Below are 12,854 nucleotides of genomic sequence, written 5' to 3' on the forward strand. Positions count from 1 at the left end.
AAAAATCCACAAGAGTTGCAACTGCTTCTCATAACCCATAAATGGAAACAGTTTCTTCCCCTCTTTCCCTCCCTTTGCTTGATCCTCCTTCCCCACATTCTCCCAGTACCCAAAATAATAAAACAGGGCTGGCAGCTGACTCAGACCCCAGAAAAGGAAATTCCTGCCATGCTGTCTGTCTACACTGAACCCATGCAACGCCTCGCTGCAAGATCTCAGGAGGCAGCAGACGAGCCCATCCTGCTTGTCCCCTGGGAGAAACATCCACAGGGATGAAGATCAGTACTGCAGAATGCAAGGGAGTTTTGGAAGGGAGGCAAACTCCCTTCACACTCCAACACATCCATAAACCTCGGAGATGAGGTTTAACACACCAGACTTTGACAGGGATCCTCTGACCACAGAAGCTGGTAGACAATGTGTGCAGACAGATGGCTCCAGCCCAAGGGATGTGGGGACCAGCAGCTCTGTGAGTCCAGAATGTGCAGAGATGGCTGGGCACTGGCTCTGGGCTCCTTGGGAGCCCAATGTGACCCAGAGAGCAGGGAGGAAGGTCTTCCTGAGCATCTCCCAAACCTGTCAGGAGAGGGAGATGACAGCAAACAGACTTTTGTGGGTGCTGACATCAGAGAAAGCTGGTTTGGAGCCAGCTGATGGTGTCCAAAGCTGATATCCAGCAACCTGCAGCAGCAGATAACTCCTCACTCATCAGTGAGAGTGTGAAATCTCCCATTCTCTCCACACAGCACTTCTTCATCCACAGGGAGCCACAGGAACAACCTGCTGGCATTAGTGTGAGTGAGAGAGCTGCTCTGGAAGCTGGAGGATGAAGGAGAGGATCCCCCTTTGAGAAAGAGAACAGCAAGCATTGTGGATGTCATTATACTCATCTACAGACATCTCCAAAGTTCTGCATTTCCACCCTGGACCATCTCCAGGTAAAAAGGAATAACTTCAGTCTCTGTGAGGAGGGTGACCAGGCTCCCTTGGCAGAGAGGAATGGTCCTTGTTTTGCCCAGCAGAGACTCAGCCCTGCTCTCCAAAGAGCTCTCCCTGCCCCTCAGTTAAGCATGATTTCTGCTTGCCAGCACAGCTCTGGGCACATCACGATGGCCCCCACATCCTCCAGAGAAACACCTGCTTCAAGACCCTTGGGTGCTCCTGAGTGTCACCATGGCAGCCTTGCAATGCCATGCTCCAAACCAGGAGCACTGCTACAAGGCACCCATGGACAGGTAGCAGAGACTTGACTGCTGAAGATGTCTGAGTCCAGAAAAGGCTGTTGGAGAGTCCAGATAGGACCAATTGCTCTGACTGATTTCAGCAGTAACACGGGATCAACCAGTGTCCACTTTGGACCTGAGGCGAGTCATCCATCTGTGAGGGGAACAGCTGGGGAACTGTCACACCAGGGGGGACTTTCTATTTTCATCTCAGTGAAGGAAGGGAAAGGAAGAGCAGCTTCCCTCGCCCAAATCAGACTGAGATGCACTTATTTGGCTTGAAAACACAGACTCAGCCAAGATTTGCTGACAGCCAACAGGGCTGAAACTTCCCTGCCTGAAATTAGAGGGTGTTAGGGCACGAAACGTGGCAATTCCACTAAAGTCAGCAGCTCCACTTGGGCATAAAGCTGTCTGCCCAGAGAACCTGCAGGGAACAGCCTGAGAACATGAGATCTAATATGAAGGGACTTTAATACGTCACCAGGACCACATCAAGACATTTGAGAGGCAAAGTGGAGAGAGGAAGCCACTACAGGGGAACAGAAAGGACAATGCTGTAGGAAAACCACTGCTCTCAGATGAGGATGTGAACATCAGCCCTTTTCCTAGTGAATACTTCAACCATAAGCTCACCTCAGCAGGCAGGTTTAGCCCAAAATTTCTACTTTTCTTTTCAAAACTTCAGCAAACATTCCTATAAAAGAAGTGTGGGCCAAGTAAATCTTTCCAAGGCAAACAGATGAACATTGACCTTCTGAAAACTGCCTGTTGGCTGTAGAAAACCAAGGTAGGACCAACAGTTCATCATTCTTCCATGTTGGAGGAGTCTCTCACTCATTCTGTTCTCTGGAAAGTGTGTTTCTTTTGCAGGTAGCATGACCACTCTTTCCTTTCTCCAGCGTCTTTCACTGAAGTAAAAACAATCTGGGGCACACCTACATTTTTGATGGGTCCATCACATCTGTGCTGTCTGCTCAGGCTCCCAGGCTGCAGTCAGCAGGGTGTAGAAATGGCAGAAAATATAATTGCATTTTTATTCTGAGAACTTACAGGCCAGGATGGAATCACTGAAGGAAAAGCAGGATTGCTCTGTTAGGATGTGTTGAGTTGCCATTATCTTTAACATGGCACAGGAAATGCTGCTCAGAACTTGGGTATACCAGAACTTGCTTGAATACATGGAAAAGCACTTTGAGTGAGAGTCAGCTCACCCAAATGTAGACATCTCCAGCTGAGCTCAGCCCCCAGGGTTCAGAGTCAGCAGAAAGGCTGTGTCTGATCTGCATCAGAAGTTTTTGTTAAAGCAGAAGAATTCACTCTGCTGTTCTCTGCCCCCCAGGCTGGGACAGCAGCCCCAGCTCTGATGCTTCTACTGCAAACACCCACATGAAAAACATGGGGCTGCTGCCCAGGCCTGCTGAACATATTTGGGCTGCAAACACTTCCACAGGAACATCTGACTGTGACATGGCCAGATCTGGCCTCCCTAAGCATGAATGCCTCTGAGCAGCCTGACATGTTGAAGCTGACTTGCTTTGAAAACACAGCAAGTTGCCCAGAAAGTGCAAGTGAAACCCTGGTGGAGCCATTTTGCAGTTCCTGTGCAGAGGCTGGATCTGCCCTTAATGGATGTGCTGGATAACCATGGTGAGAGCAGCAGGATTTCCCTGAGGAAGGACTCTAAGAGGCACTCCTAGACTGATGTAAAGGTGCTTTATGGGGACAAGGATGCTGCTTCTCCTCAGGGGAATTACAAAAAGAGCAAAAAGCTCATCAGGATGATGTAATTGCACCAGGACAGTGTTTTAACCACACCTGCTCTGGACCAAAAGGCTCTCCCGACCTCTGAGATGCCTTGCACTAGGTTTTGTGGCAAGGGTAGAGCAGAGCTGCTACACCAGCCTGCAGTAGGGTCACTGTGCCTCTCAACAGACTCTTTTAGATGTTCTCGGGGCTTTCCTCCTGCTCCTTAGACGTCATTACATTTGGGCATCAGACAATGACTTTGGGAACTGATGAATTACGTGCTGGTCTGAGACTTTAGTGAAGCACAGAGAGGCCAGAGGGGCCTGCCAGAAATAAGTGTGCTGTAAAGATGAAAGAGGTTCAGGAGCTGAGTGCTGCTCAGCCTGGTGCAGCCAGTGACCCAATGACACAGTGGCACACGAGGAGTGGCAGCTGGGTTTGCTGCAGGGGACAAGTGTGCAAACTGACACTGGGAATCTCTGATTGTTACAGTGTGCAGAATCAAAGGGACAGTGTCCCCACAAGGTGCACTTCTTGCAGTTTGCTGTTATCTGGAGAGCAGTGGATTTCCTGCTCTTCTGCTTTCAGGAAATCTCCAGCTCATAAAGCACAGGCTTCTGCTACAGAACCATTCCCTTCATCTACCAGGTGTTGCTGGAATTTTGTGGCCACTTTTCTTCTCCCCTGCTCTGATGGCAGTAATAGTAACACATCTGCATTTTAGGTGTTGCTATCAAGCTGTGATCTTGCTGTGATCCTGCACATCCAAACCTCCTGCCTTTCACCTGGGCTTGTTACTCTGCTCCTGGTCCCCAGGCAGTTCTGGATCAACATTCCCACCAGGCATTTTGGAATCACCCCCTCTTGGACTTACCCCAGCTCTCAGAGCGGGGGCACGCAGGAAATCCTGAACCTCTGCACACTGAACTCTCCCCATTCTTGCATGGAAAAATGAAAAGACTCTGGAGGAACCCTGTAAGGGTGAAAGGAGGTCGGTCCAAAAGTCTGGGATAAAAATCTCTTGCTCTTTCCAGACAGTCTTATGGTTTGGGGTGAGGGATAATGCCCTCCCTGGTGTCCCATGGCTCCTGCAGAGGCAGGTCCCTGCTGTGCATGCACCCTTTCACCATGCTGTGCTTTAAGGATCACCTACAGGAGAGGCACCTTCCCAGGCAGGGGGGGACACGATGGGCTCCAGTGCCACACACCTGTCCCACCAGCCCCTAGAAAAGCCACCAAAGGAAACTGCCTCAGCTGCTGCAGCAAATTAATTCTCTCCACTTCTGTGAGGAAAAACAACCCTGTGATTATCTGCTGCCTCAGTTTCCACGCCCATGCATGGAGAAAGCTGCCTCCTGGGTTCTGGGGAAGAGGGAGGGATTTCATGTTGAGGGAATACCAAGAGACCTGGATAAACTGCCTTGAAAGGACACACGATGTCCCTTCCTGGAAAGGAAGGTTAACACTCCCAGCTGCAGGCAGGCAGCTCCTGTTTCCAAGCTCAGGACTCAGGTGAGGAGTGGCTTGAATAGCTGCCCTTGCCTGGTGCTGCTAACTTAGGAGGCAAAACCTAAATACTCATTAAGGCAGCACTTGGCAGAAACCCCATCCTCAATTACAAAAATCAATTCATTTTTTTTATGAGTCTGAAGCCTTTGGGGCCTTATAATCTAATTAAATAAAGCTTTCTCACTTTCCTCTTGCCTGCTCCCCTAGCTTCTGTTGTACTGCTAAAGACAAATATATTTTTTTAATTTAGCAGAATTCCTTTGCACGTGTATCCCCTTCTGGCCAGAAACCCCTTCTGTTCCCCCCGTGCCTGTGTCCTGCTTGGGCAGGCTGCATCCACAGCCTGCCTGCTTTTGTTCCTAGGAAGTGCCAAAGCTCCAGGGTCCCAGTTCTCCTCCATCCACTCCCACAGGCTGGGTACCAGTGCCTGTTTGAGGAGCAAATATGCAGAATCTGGGAAGGAGCAGAGCCCCACACAAGGTGAGCTCAGCGTTGGGAGTGGTGCCTCATGTCACACTGAGGGCAGGACTCATCCAAGGCTGCCAGCTCTGTCTTCCATGGAATACCCTGAGTTGGGAGGGACTCACAAGGATCATCTAGTCCAGCTCCTGGCCCTGCACAGGACAGCCCAGCAATCCCACCCTGTGCCTGGGAGTGTTCTCCAAACGCTCCTTGAACTGCCAGGACGTGTGGTGAGGAGATGCTGCTTTAGGACATGCAATGGGGAGAGGCTGTGGGTGACCTGGAGAAGGGGCCACAGGATCCCCAAGTGGTTTGGTTGGAAAGGATCTTAAAGATCACCTCATTGCAAAGCCCTGCCATGGGCAGGGTCACCTTCCACTAGAGCAGGGCCATCCTCTCTTCCCGTGTCCAGCACCAGCCAACAGCAAGTGGCCGTGCACAGAGTGGGCAGAGATCCATCCCTGTGGGTGTGCCAGGCCCTGCTGTGGAGGAGGATGCAGTCAGCAGGGGCTGCTCTCTATATGGCAGCACCTGAGCTGGCCTCAGACCACCCAGTTCTGGATCAGGTCCTGGAAGAAGACTGGAAGGTACCACAGGGATCTCCCTCTCTACCTCTATGAGGCTTTTGCCCAGAATTGTGTGAATTTTTTTGGAAAAATTGTTCACTTGCTGAAAAGTGTGATTATAGGTCATCCAGACCTTACCTAGAGTTGTGATGCACTTGTTCTGAAACCACTGAAGAGCTGGATTTAAAACAAACAAAAAGTTGCAAAAACTGAGCTTTAAGCCTTGACTTTGGAGCATGTAAGCAAATCCAGAAAACAAAAAGATGCAACCCTTCAATTGAGTTTGGTATCTCAGCATTTCCCTACTATCTTACATTTTTTTTTAAGATTTAAAAGAAAATTATGTCAAATTTGGTCAAATTTGTTTTTCCATATCAAGAAAATAATAGAGAGACAACTGCACATGGGGGAGGAGAAGCCAGAGAGGAGGCTGAGCTCATGTTATTTTCCCTGGGCTTTTCAGTACGGTTGGTGAACCGTGAGCGTATCAGGCTCTGGGGTCTGATGTCAGTTTTCCTGCTTGATGTTGATCAGGAGAACTCAGAGCACATGCTCGAACCCTCAGAAAGGGGACACCACTGGGATTTCTCTCCTGGGCTTTGTCTTTTGGGGGGGAATTCAGTTCTCCATCCCAGGGCCACAGCAAGGCCACAGAGACAGGGGAGCTCAGCTGCATCGCCCGGAGGGAGACAAGGATGGGCAGTGACCGCACAAAATACCAAATCCAGCTGCGAGCCCCCAGCCCAGCAAACATTGCATCCCAAAGGTCACAGAGCAGCCCTGTCCCCAGCATGTCCCTGCCACCATCACAGCACATGGAAAGCTCCCAGAGACACTGGGGGCCTCTGCAGTGTGGAGGTGTCTGAGCTGGAAAGCAAGAGACACAAAACCAGTGCCAGACTGGGGCTTTGGGAGATTGTCCCATGTCCCATGCTGTAGAGGAAGGCAGAAAATCCTGGGATGAACTTTGGGCTCATCCTTCTTGGAAGGAAGCATTGCCCCTTCCCTGCCCCTGTTGAGGTGTCACAGCAGCCACCGATGTCAGGGCATCCCACCAGCACCACCTTTGCTGGCAGCCACCCCGCATGTCTCAGAGAAGAAGAGGACATAGCAGAAGATGAGGCAAGGCTGGTGGCACCACAGAGGTGACATCCTGAGCAGCTCCCATGGCACCCCTCAGAGTGGTGCTGGGAAGATCCCTTCAGGTGTGGTCTCTTCTTTTGGGACCCGGTGTGAGCACAGCTCCTGGCCAGGACATGGGGACATGGGGATGTGGGGACAGTTCCTTCAAACAGCCTGACAGCTGACAGCCTCAGCCACCTGCCAGCCCTGCCTCTTCCACAGGGCCTTCAAAACCACAGAGCTGAGAAACCATGAGGGGAGTGAGCTGATGAGAAGGTGGCAGATAAAGGATTGGAGGAAATGTGAGCAGTGGTGGTGAAGAGGTAGGTGACAAGCCGTGTGCCCAGTGCCAGGCTGAGGCCCAGAGCCCAGAAAAAGCATGGAGAGCACAAGAAGGAGCTTGGGCTCAGCTGCAGAATGTCTGCTGAGGCTGCCTGCAGCTCCTTACTCCCTCTGGCCCTGCCTGGTGCAAGTGAGGGAGCTCTGGGCCTGATCCAGTGATGGGCAGTGTTTGCTCTAGAGGAACCACCAGTGTCCCCAGCTGGGAGCTGAGCAGAGCTAGGTGCTGCCCAGGGTCAGGGCTATGGACTGCAGGGAAGGACCTCCCCGAGCATCTCAGCCGCTCCTGGAGCTCCTGCAGGAGCACAAAGGACAGCAGTGAGGACAAAGGGAGAGGTGGTTACTGTCCAGCTTGGACAGGTGCCTCTCCCCCATGAGCCCAGCCTGCCAGTCACCTCCCCAGGGTCACAGGAAAGAGGGAGGGAGCCAGAACTGACCCTCACAGCATAACCCCCACAGGGAAGTACCTGTGCAGAATCTACCCCTGAGCCACTCCTATGGCTCCATCCAGCCACTGAGAGCCTGGTTGCACTGAGCCTCCCATGGATCCTGTCCCAGCACATCCCTAGGAAAGGCATTTTCCTGGGGAAATGGGCATTTTCCTGCCAAAAGGACAAGGAGGATGATTTCACCTCCAGCAAATCTGGCAAAGAGGTGTGTCCACAGCAGAGACTGTCAGGTAGCAGAGCAAGCAGCACCCACAAAGGATGTGGCCACTTCCACCAGGAGATCACCCACTCCAGGGACTGCTCACACTCAGCCTCCAAGGAAGTTTCCCCTCAGCAGGAATTGCTGTGCCCATAGCCAGCACCTTGCTGGCAGTAGCCACGGCTCCCTCCCAGCTCAGGGAACATCCTTCTGGCAACTCCACCAACCTGTGCGAGTCAGCAGGGCCACACAGAGATGCCTGTGTGTGAATTGAACAGGAAATCCATTTCCTTCTGGCAACAAGGACCAGCTCCAGCTCTGTGCAGAACCATGGACATCACATGGGGCAACTTCAGAGTTCAAAGGAGACTTTTCACTTGAGTTGCTTTGACATGGTGGCCTGACATACCCAGCACTGTGTGCCTCAGGACAGGCACAGAACACACAAACTCATGGCATGGAAGCTTGTGCAACTGCTGGATGGTGGGAACTTCATTGCTGGGAAAACCCATGGAGGAAGAGGACAAAAAGGTGTTGGGTGGTGGGATTGAGAGCAGAGAAGTGATGGTACTCTAGGCTGAAGTCCAGGAGACCAATTCAGGGTATTTCAGCAGGGAGATGAGAGGTGAGGAGCACCAGTGGGGAGAGCGGAAAGCCAAGACACCCGCGAGGGCTTCATGTGAAGAGCCACGTGATGAGCCATGCAAGAAGGACAGCCTGAGGTCAGAAAGCAACTCCTCGTCTTGGACACCTCAGAAAGTGCTTGAATCCCTCTTGCCATCCTCTGTGGAGCTCTCATGAGTGGCCTCAGCAAACACACCCAGCTGGTCTCCATGAGCTGGAGTTACTGCTCCCCATCACCACCTCCCCCGTGCTAGCAGGACACTGAACAGGCCTGGTGGTCACACAGAGGTTCTTCCTGGCAGAGCTTCTGTGTCCCCTGCCCAACGCTGCCATTGTCACCTTGGCAAAGTCATTTAACCATGCCAAGCCTCAGTTTCCCCAGATAATAATCCAGCCACATCCTAGGGTGGGCTGAAGAGTGATAAGGTGCTGAGACAGGGAACTCAGTATTAATGCAGAACTACTTGGCTTCCAGCCTCACACCCCTAAAGGGATCTCCAGGGAAAACTACCCACTTCAACTCCACTTGTGCCAAACTTTTAGGGGGAAAAAAGGCACAGAATGAGAACCATCCATTTTGTGAATTAGCCATCTCTCTGACTGCCCCTCTGGACTCAGCCACCCACTTTCAGACTTTATCCATTGTTTGCTTGGACTTGTACAGGAAAAATCACATTAAGGAAAATCCTAGTTGAATCACAGACTTTGGAACAGTTGCAATGGACAATTTGACAAGGACATGGGGATTTAACATATTTTTAAAGCAAAAATATCTAACAATAACGTGCTCCACTCCTGGCTAAAAACATTATCTACTGGCATGGGGGGAATTAAAGCCATAATGCCAGCTACTATAATGCAGGCCTGGAACTCCATGCAAATATTATCCTGATCCAAGAGCTACAAAGCTCTGTTTATCCTAGTAATTAATTCTGTCTTATGTTTAGTGATACAATTAGAGAAACACTGCCATTCTGATGGGCTTGCTTCCACCAGTGTCTTTTACTATATTTACATGTCCACAATAGGCTTGGTCTCACAGAAAAGGGTGAAATTGCATTTATGGAGACAATGCCACATGCATTCCCAAAGCATTTCAGAGATGTAAAGTTAGGCTCCAAATTGCACGTTTATTGTGTGAACACACAATGAGCTTAGATTAAATATTGACTAAAGCCAGCCTAACACCCAAAATAATGAAGATGAGCACAATAGTGTGATTTACTCCCAGGCGCTAGAGAAATACACATCTGTAACATATAACATGCCCTTCCCACAGATATACTCTTTGTATTCTAGCTCGCCTTAGGCAGGAAAATTTCATTCTCATAAATTATGGATTTTCTTTCCCAACTGCCAACACATCCATATTACCAGTTGCAAAGCAAACAAATATATTAATAAAAAATAATAATTAAAAAAGCCATTCCCCTTACACAGTGACGAGCAGGTGACTGGCTCCTTGAATCCTCAAAGTTGAGGCAGCAAAATGGAAGATAAACATGGCTAAAACCAGAGCATCCTTTCCCTTTTGTCCCCCAAGGTGTGGGAGCCAGCAGGGAGGTGTGGGCATGGCAGGTATCCTTTCAGAAAGTACTCCCAGCCCTAGCTGTGTTCAGAAAACTATCTGTCCTTCTCACGCCTTCCTCCTTCCCAGACTTGGGGAAGAAATTCAGGGAGACGCAGATGTTAATAGAACAATTATGATAATAACCCAGTGCTGAGTGGGGGTAACACACACCCTTCCCAGCAGCTCGACCTCTAAATCCTCTAATACAGCACCGCTTCATTCAAGATTAAAAGAAATTGCAACCCAGCAGAGACAAAAAGACACAGGAGGCAAGGCAGGATCTCACTCGGCAACGAAGCCCCACTCCAGTCCAGATGCAGTCATATCACTTCAGCTTCTCTGTACCATCTCCATGACAACCATGTAATTTGGATGCAATAACCACTGCCGAATTGATCTTTAAATGTAGCTTTGCTATAAAACATAATACTGAATGTGTCAGGCTCAGGATAAAGAGAAGTAGCCCCCTGCTACTGAGGACTGTGATTTAAGAGCCCCCCCCTTTAATTTTCAGCTTCAAAAATTGCGTGTGTGAGTGGATTTTAAAGGCAGGAACAGCAAACACCATTTCTGTGTGTGTGTGTACGGCATGCTTTGGGGTAACACTGCGAATGAGACACCACACTGAGAGCTGGAAAAATGTGTCAATGTATATCCAGAGAATGGGCATCTTCCCACATGCACACACACACACACACACACACACACACACACGTACCAGTCAGTCTCCAGCCTCTGAAGCATACAGCTGATGCATCAAATAATCCTAATAAGAATCAAACCCAGTATAACTAAGCAAAATAGGAGGGGGGATCGATGTACAGCATGACAATGAGAGCCCGGGAGCTCGCACTGGCACTTACCCGAGCAATGAGCTGTTTATTTTTTGGTCCCTTCACAAATGCAGCTCCCTTTTCTCTTCAACAATCCATGCAAAATAATCTGCAGTCCCACCGATGGAGGAGTGGCCCCGTCCCTCCCCCTCCACCACCTTCCTAGACCTCCCTGTTATTGGCTTCCTTCTCCCTTCTCTCTTGCTCTCCCTCGCTCGCTGGCGATGGTTACACCTCCCAGCCTTCCCCCAAGGTGTCAAGAGACTGCTGGGGATCCGGCAGGCAGGGTGGGAGGGACGGGGAGAGGGGGAGGAGGCAGGAGGCATGGTGAAAGGACCAGGGAAAGGATGGAATAAAGCTCTGGCTGGCGAAGCCCCCGGCAGAGCCCCTGGCAGGAGCAGACCCGCCGCTGGCTGGGAGGCTCCGCTCGCAGCGCAGGAGCTGCCAGGGATGTCCCCGGAGTGCTGGGGCTTGTCCCCCCACGGGCACCTGCAGAGCGCTGAGGGATTGCTCTGCTTCCTGCCAGCAAGTCGTCACCCTGCGAATTGACACTGGCTTGAAGTTTTGGGTTGAAATCCTGCCAAATGCTCTCGGTGTCTTTAACAACCGATATGCTTCCAAACGCAGACGTGCAGCACTGGAAATGCCTCAAGGACCCACCTTGGTGCAGACCCCAGCACTGCAGGTTGGGTTGCTCCGTGCCTCTGGACACTCCCACCTGCTGCAGCTCCATCCCATCCCATCCCATCCCATCCCATCCCATCCCATCCCATCCCATCCCATCCCATCCCATCCCATCCCATCCCATGCTCCAGCAGCAGTGCTGCCTCTGTGCCTGCCAAGCTGCCTCCAGAGCCTCCCCCTCCACCGTGAGCTGGACCTGGTGCTGCTCACCACCACTGCCACATCTCCATCCTGACAGCTCTTGCATGCAAAGGCAATGGCTTTGTCCCCAGGCTTACCCAGGAGCCTGGCTCACCAAGAGGGCTGGGGATGCAGTGTGGGGTGGAGAGGCACAGGGACACAAGGCTTTTCCTGCTTTAGGGCCCTTTTACCAGACTAACAGAGCAGTGTTTAGGGCAAACACTGTCCCTCGGCCTCTTGGTGGCTGTAATACAACGGGGGTTTCTGTGGGTGCACAGGTGAGGGGTGGTGGGTGCTCTCTGGGTCAAATTGCCCAGCTGGAGCACGAGCCAGTGGTCCCTTAGCCTGGGCCAGCTGGGATAGTGGCCAGCTACAAGGGTCCTTCCCCCAGAGCTGGCACACTCTGTGCTGGCACCACCCATGTCCTGTGACACACAGGAACCAGGACGTGCACCCTGACTGCTGCGCAGGGATGTGGCGTCACAGGATCACAGAAGGGTTGGAAGGCACCTGAAAGACCACCTTGTTCCAGGCCAGGCCATGGGCAGGGCCACCTTCCACAAGACCAGGGTGCTCCAAGCCCCATCAAACCTCTGGGTGAGGAAGAAGGGTTGGGTGTCTGCCCCAGATCCTTTCCTGATTCCAAGGAGAAAACCTCTCCCTAGACCTCTGTCTCTTGGAAAACTTCTTCCAGGGGACCCACATTTCTGAATGAGCAGACAAATCCTGAACATCCCATATTAACAATACCATTACAACGTACAGCCATTCATCCCAACACTGCAGCACAGCCAGCAGGTGAAATAATGTCCTGGAGCAGCTCAGCAGAACACGGCCAGAGATCCTTCCGGCAGGGATACCCCCAGCACACACCCGGGGTTGTTTGCCAGGGATAGGATTGGTAATGAACCATGTAATGAGCACCCTGCAGCTATACTCGGGACTTTTCCAACAAATGCAAGCGGGAGTGAAGGTTACTGTGCTGGAGAGACACAAAAATGGACCTTGTGGCCACAGTCAAGAAGCTGGGCAAATCCAGGTGTGGGGCTTTTAACCTCCCACAGGGTGCCTTCATCAAAGAGATTTGATTAACACCATCATAAAAGTCTGTCCTGCTGCTCTTTCTGATCAACTCTAATGTATTTGTAACCAAACAATTATCAGGCTAGGGTGCTTTAACAAAAAAGAAAATTAAAATATAAAAGCACAATCAATATTTATCAGTCTGTTGTGCTGTTCAGTTCTGAAGGCAAGGAACAAAATCCAATTTCTGCTCAGTCAGTCCTAAGAAATGACATTTTGCAGCATGAGAAAACGAGGTTCTAGTTTCTAAGAATATATCCAC

General features: G+C 50.9%; 1 protein-coding gene across 4 annotated transcripts in view; it reads right to left on the minus strand.

Annotated features, from left to right (window-relative positions):
- PSD2 (pleckstrin and Sec7 domain containing 2) overlaps positions 1–12,854 on the minus strand; it is a 71,837-nt gene that overhangs the window by 42,126 nt on the left and 16,857 nt on the right. The window contains exon 1 of one of the 4 annotated variants that reach the window (XM_053991361.1): positions 10,676–11,328. The exons of the other annotated variants lie outside the window; for them this stretch is intronic. The gene's annotated coding sequence lies outside the window, so the exon portion shown is untranslated. Of the gene's footprint in view, positions 1–10,675; positions 11,329–12,854 lie in introns of those variants that run through there. 4 annotated transcript variants of the gene reach the window in all.

This window comes from Vidua macroura, chromosome 15 (assembly GCF_024509145.1).
Source record: "Vidua macroura isolate BioBank_ID:100142 chromosome 15, ASM2450914v1, whole genome shotgun sequence".
In the NCBI taxonomy this organism is placed as follows: domain Eukaryota; kingdom Metazoa; phylum Chordata; class Aves; order Passeriformes; family Viduidae; genus Vidua; species Vidua macroura.